The following is a 6,000-nucleotide window of genomic DNA, read 5'->3' as shown; positions in this document are numbered from 1 at the left end:
CAAGATCCTTGAACATAATTACACATATTAAAAATGCTCTGAGTTCTGCCCAACAGCAATTTAAGAGAGAAACTTGATTTATTAATTTAACTGTGATTTCTTGTCTGTTATTATGAGTCACAAGGACTGAAAACCTGCTAATTAAAACTCATAACACTTCTGAGCAATACAGAGCAGCAACAACTTACATATTGCAAAGCAAATACTGATAGAGCTTTCCAAAAAGAAAAAATTGGAAGAAAATGCCATTGCCTCTCCTTGTGCTTTTCCTAGGAGAAAAATATGGGAAAATTAGAACATACATATTATTCTTGCTATATTGAAATCTTGTTCTTGCAGCCAGGGCAGAACCATAACAATGGGATGTTGGCTGCAATTTGCCGTTGTGTTCATTGGCGAAAAACCAAGTGAAGGAGCTTGAGGAGGGTGTAAATGCAAAGACATCAAATGGCAGCAGTCTGCCTTGGCAGGAGCAAGCGCCCATGTGAGGGAGCAGCAGAGAATTAGGTCTTTTGTGTGTTTCCTCGCTGTCTCCCACTCAGCCTCGAGATGCGCTTCTGCGGAAGCAAGGTAATAACACGTACCTGTGCTGTGACTTTACGACAAAACATTTCATTTAATCCCCAGCAATACCTTGAGAACTGGCAGACGCAGAAATCTGCGTGTGTCCCACCCCTGTACGGGTAGCTGTTTGCATTCTTTGTAATAGGTGTTATTTAAAATACTGGAAGTTTGGTTGGAGTGAAGCTGTGCCTGGGCAGAATGGCTCGTTTTTAATTAGCCAAAGCCTGCGTTAAATATTGTTAACCAATATTGTCAAGGGCTAAGCGATTGTTCTGTAATTTGTTAAGGTTCTCCCACAGCTGGCATGGCTCTGCTCTTTCCTTTAAGCAAGGCGGATGGAAAGTTTACGACTGCGGGAATGGGGAAGCGGCGAGCGCTTCCCCGGGACGGGGCCGGGCAGCGCCACGTTCCCCTGCTGCGCCCCGGCCCCGGGAAGGGAGCGCTTCACCGGGGGCTTGGGTACCCGCCGTCCCCCCAGAGCCTTTCTGGGCTGGGAAGGTCCCCGCGGGACGGGCAGGGGCTCCGCTGCGGGCGGTTTGGTGATCGCCCCTCCCAGCCGCTCCCCACCACAAAAGCAACCCGTGCCGCTGCAGGCTTTCCCTGCGATCCTGGGAGCAGGGCTGAGGTTCCCGAGGAGCGCGGATGGGCTCCTTGTGCGAGGGTTCTTTAAGGTACTTTCAACCTTTTCCTTTCGCAAAAAGAGCCTTCTGGTATTTTTATTTCCATTCTTAAAAGATGGGCAACACGGCGTTTAAGTCTTTGCTTGATAGCGAAAGTTTGCAGGAAGGTGTTCGTTCTAACTCTGAGCAGGCTCAAAGAGAAATCCAGCCTGCGGGCTGGGGAAGCGGGGCACGGTCTGCGCCGGGGGCTCCGTGCCTCCCGCGGGGCTCGGGGCCAGCCAGGAGCCGTCCTGGGGAGCCTGCGGAGAACTGGCTGAAAGTTGTGGCCGGGGCGCCTGGAAATAGGCTTCGCTTTCCCTTCCAAACGATGGTGTGCTAGGGCAAAGAGCTGCCGTGCCGCTGGGAGGCTCTAGAAATAGGGGAAAAATCTCTGGGTTTTTGCTGGAGAGAATGAGGTGGTTAAAGGGCAAGAGGAGGTGACAGATGGGTCTCGTTGGATGTCAGCCTCCCAAGAGACTCTCAAGCTTAATTCATTCAGCTACAGCGTACCTATAAAGCTTAGCGTTTCTATCCATAATGTGCTTGTTCGGGCTAAGCGTGTTTATCTCTTACGGAAAGTGGGTAGAAGGCGACGTTCTGCGATGTGTATGGAGGAGGGGGCTGGGCGCCAGCGGGCTCCTGCTGGGCGGCGGGGAAGGGGCCGCCTTTCATCCTCCCTTTTGGAGCCTCTCCCGGCCCCCAGCGAGCGCCCAGCCCCGCCGCAGGGAACGGGCGCCGTAAATACAGCACCTGGAGGTGCGGTTCTGTAGTGCCCTCCTCCGAGAGTTACGTTGGTGGCCAGAACTCCAGCTTTTCCGGAGAGCGTGCTAGGGCTGCTGGGGAAGGCAGGGTACAACGAAAGTCAGCAACCAGGAGCTGGGGATGGCGGCTTTCTGCCTGGGGGAGCGCCTCCGCCGCAGCCGGGGAAGTCAGAGGTGAGGCTAAGAGATGTTGTATTGGGGGCTGCGGGCTCGGCCGGGCTGCCGCAGCGAGGTCGCTTCGCTGTGGTGAGGGCTCCGCCGCGCTCCGGCCGGGATGCGCATCCCACCAGCGTGTCCCCGGTCGGCTCTCCTCGCGTGGCTGGGCGTCCCGGGGCAGCTGCAGCAGCGCTCCTAGAAGTGTTTGCTAGTTTCATATTTTACATCCGTAACGGCTCGCTTCTGGAAGCGCTTTCCTTCCCGTCTGATTGCATCTCCCGGTCAGAGCGCGGGGGGCTTAAACGGCTCACGGCTTTTTGAGTGAACACCCGTGAGGGGCGGCAGAAGGAGGCTGAAGGCTTCTGCTCCCGCCGACAGCACGTGAAGGTGCCTCGCACCCCGCCTGCCTCTCCTGCGCCTCCTCCCAGGCTGCCGTCTCCGTGGGGCTAAGCTTCCGTGTAGCGTCAACAAAAAATAAGAAGCGGTGGCTCAGCCGGAGTGGCTTGTGCCGCGCTGGCCGTGGAACGAGGAGCCGCTGCCGAGCTTCCTCCCCGGGTTAGGAAGCAAACCAACCTGAGTCTTTGCAAGGAACAGCACCGGCCTTAGGAGGAGTCGGCCGTTCCTCAGCAAATAACCCTTACTTTAAGCAACTAATGTCAGATCAAGATCAAGCAGCGCTCTGGTCTAAACTTTATGCCTTTCCCTGTAATAATTAGAGTTCAGCTCAGTGCATTATAAAGGCCTTTGACTTCACTTTGAAACAGGCATTACTGACTGGTGCCAAAGACACTGACTGAAATGAAAAATCTTTGATCTAGCTCAATATCACAACTTCTTTTTTTTGGTATATTAACATAATCTCTGTACTGAAATTAATCTGTGGTGTGGCTGCAGTGTGTTGAAGATTATATGTATTAGCATTCAAGATGATGACTTTTTTTTTTAAGCAGTAGCAATTCTTACTTTTTAAGCAGCTCCTATTTTAGGAGTATATCTATTTCGCCCTACAGAATAGCCTCAGGAGAAGTTCAGGAGAGATTTGCAGAGAAGCTGTGTTTACTCCTTTGGCTAAAACCAGCGGTGGGCATGACCCGCTGGCAGCGGGCAGGTCCGAGCGTACCCGGGCTCTCACTCGGCTGGTTCATTGGAGAGCAGATGCATAAGGCCAGGACAAGGACAGGATTTTTGACGGTTTTGTCCTTCATTTCCAGCCCTAGACGCTGGCCTTGACCCCACAGTGAGACGCCAAAGCTCCCAGCTCGTCAGCGAGGTGCAGCACCTTCTCTGCCCGGAGCCGGCCTCAGCTTGCTCGGGTGGCAGACAGCTCCTCGGGTCGCTCGCGCAAGGATGCGCGTGTTGGGGGCCGAGAGGGCGGTAACGAAGCACCGAGCCCCTCGCGTAACGCTGTTTTCTGCGGGCTGAGGAGCTCCGGGGCAAACTGGCACAGAGGTGCCGGGGGCGTCTGCATTGGATGCCAGCCTTAAAGCAGGCTCGCTCCGGTAGGAGAAAATTCAGTGCAACTTCTGAGTGGCTGCAGAGTTTCTTGAAAACGCGTTTTTAGTGAGGACAATAATATAAGCACGTCCTGGCTCGGCTGGCGGTGCGTTGTGGATGTGTTGTCGGCAGGATGCGATAAACCAGCCCAAGCGTGTGGCTGAGCTCGCGCGTGGGGCAATGCTCAGCATCTCCGCTGGTGCTGGAAGAGTCGTCTTTCCTCCCTGTGCCTCTCCGCTTTTATTCGCGGAGCAGTGTGTGCGTCTTGCCAGCTGCAGGGTAGTGACCAAAACTGACCTAAACAGCATTTGGGGCACCGAAAGCTATTTCACGGCCTCGTTTTTCAGTGGTGCTCATCACAAAGTTGCCTTGGCCACCGACGCTGCGTCTCTCGACGAGGGTTTGCTTCGAGCCCGTGTGACGCTGCTGGGCTCCGAGGCGGGTGTGCGCAGGTGGGTGTTGTCAGCACGAGCGTCTCCCTCGAAATGGGTTTCAGCTGGAAAAACAGCCATGCTATTGACTTCTTTTGTGAAGAAAAAAACTCTCATGGGGCGCCCATCCTGCGCTGTACTTCTTTTCCTCTGTGGCATCACTTGAGTCAGAAGTATTCAGCTAGTGGCAGAGGCCTGGAGATCTTGTTTTGCAATGAGAAACTGCATTAGCAGGAGCAAAAGTATCTGCTTTATATAAAACATCAGAACACGTTTCATTTTTGGCTTTTTGTTTGCCTCTTTAGCTAACAAAATAAGCAAAATCTGTATTAAAAAAGACAGTATTTTCCAACCGATTCATTAAAAGTGACCATAACTGACAAGTGATGCTATTAGCAAGAATATATATCTCTTATTTAAAGAATTTCCATCCTAAAAGTAAAATGTCCATTCTATAAGTCTATTAATATACAGTTCATTAAACTAGAAACAACTATATAATTAGGAAGCAACAACAATTCATTAGTCTTAATGGGATTTAATAAAGTTCCTAAGCAAGGATTCTTCAGAGAATTAATTACAATATACTAATCAGGAAAAAAAATCCGGTTCATCACTCAAATCTATTTCTCCAGTTCGTGAGCTGTGGAGCACCACAGGTTTCAGAACATCCCCCGGTCCGTGCCGGACTTTTCCCCAGCCCGTGACACGTGGCCTGCCGAGGCTGGACAGCTTACCAGCGGATTTCTCTGTGGTTTGTGAGCACTGCGCTTCCAAGCGCAGGCAAGGTTATTCATCACTTCACAGCCAAGATGTTCTGCAGGGAGGAGCTGGGGGAAGCAGAGCTGGGCGGCCTGGGCCGGCGGCTGGTGCCCACCGTAGGTACGGGGCACGCGGATCCCATGGCTTCAGGGGGGCCCCCGGGTGCTGCCCTCCCCACGGAGGGCCGCTTCTTTTAGTCCGGCAAAAGCGTAAACGAGAATGTCTGAGTTTTACAGTCTTAACAAGATCCACTGTTTCTCATCAGGGATTTTCATCCATGCCTGTGTTTTTTCACTTAGACGGTTAGCCATTTTCTTATTAATTAAACAGCAGCTTTCTGCAGGCACTGATTGAATTATCAAGTAACACCTGCCACAATACAGGGAATAAAAGGGAAAAGATGTATTATTTTTAATGCGAATGGATCCAATTCAGATGTGTTTGATCAAATTTAACTGACAATTAAATTATAAATGAATGAAGTGAAAGGGTCAGTAATATAACAAATGACGCTGTCGTTGTCAGTGTCATATTTAAGTCAACCAGTTTTTTAAAAATGAAATACGAATTGCAAGTGTTAACTATTGCTAGCTATTAAAAGTCAAGAGCAAGGAGTTCTAGAAGATAGCAAAAGAGAACCGGTACAATTTCTATACTGCACCTGCAAAATATGCAAAAAATGGCATTAATTCTTGCCATTGTAGCAGAGCAATTATTGCAGTGTCATAATGAGCAGGAATGATGGGGTAAATGGGGGGATCGCTGGGGCGTTTTGCTCTCCTCCGTGTGGTCTGGGGCTCCCAGTAACAGGGGGAATGTGAATGAATCCGTGTTTCCGTTCGTGACATGCTCTTTGGGCATAATCCAGCATCTGCACAGTCCCATGAATGTCTCTGTTCATGGAGCCAGCCCCAAATTTCACGCTCGGAGAAACTACCAGGTGGCCGTTTATGTTGAGAAGTTCCAACACAGTGACTGTTTTGGACCAAAATGAATTCTTTGTGTTTTCAGCGGTGGGGCATTCCTAAGGAGTGCCGCTGCAGGTTTCCCTGGGCTGGGAAGGGAGCCGCTCGCGCCCCTTGCACCGAGCTGCTCCGCCGCCGGTGTCTCTCCGGGTGCTCTCGCTCGTCGGTGCCCGCCCCGGTGCTACGCTGGCAGCGCGGTGCCTCTGGC

The sequence above is a fragment of the Pelecanus crispus genome, chromosome 17 (genome assembly GCF_030463565.1).
Source record: "Pelecanus crispus isolate bPelCri1 chromosome 17, bPelCri1.pri, whole genome shotgun sequence".
Classification (NCBI taxonomy): domain Eukaryota; kingdom Metazoa; phylum Chordata; class Aves; order Pelecaniformes; family Pelecanidae; genus Pelecanus; species Pelecanus crispus.
Note: the sequence above shows the minus strand (reverse complement) of the source record.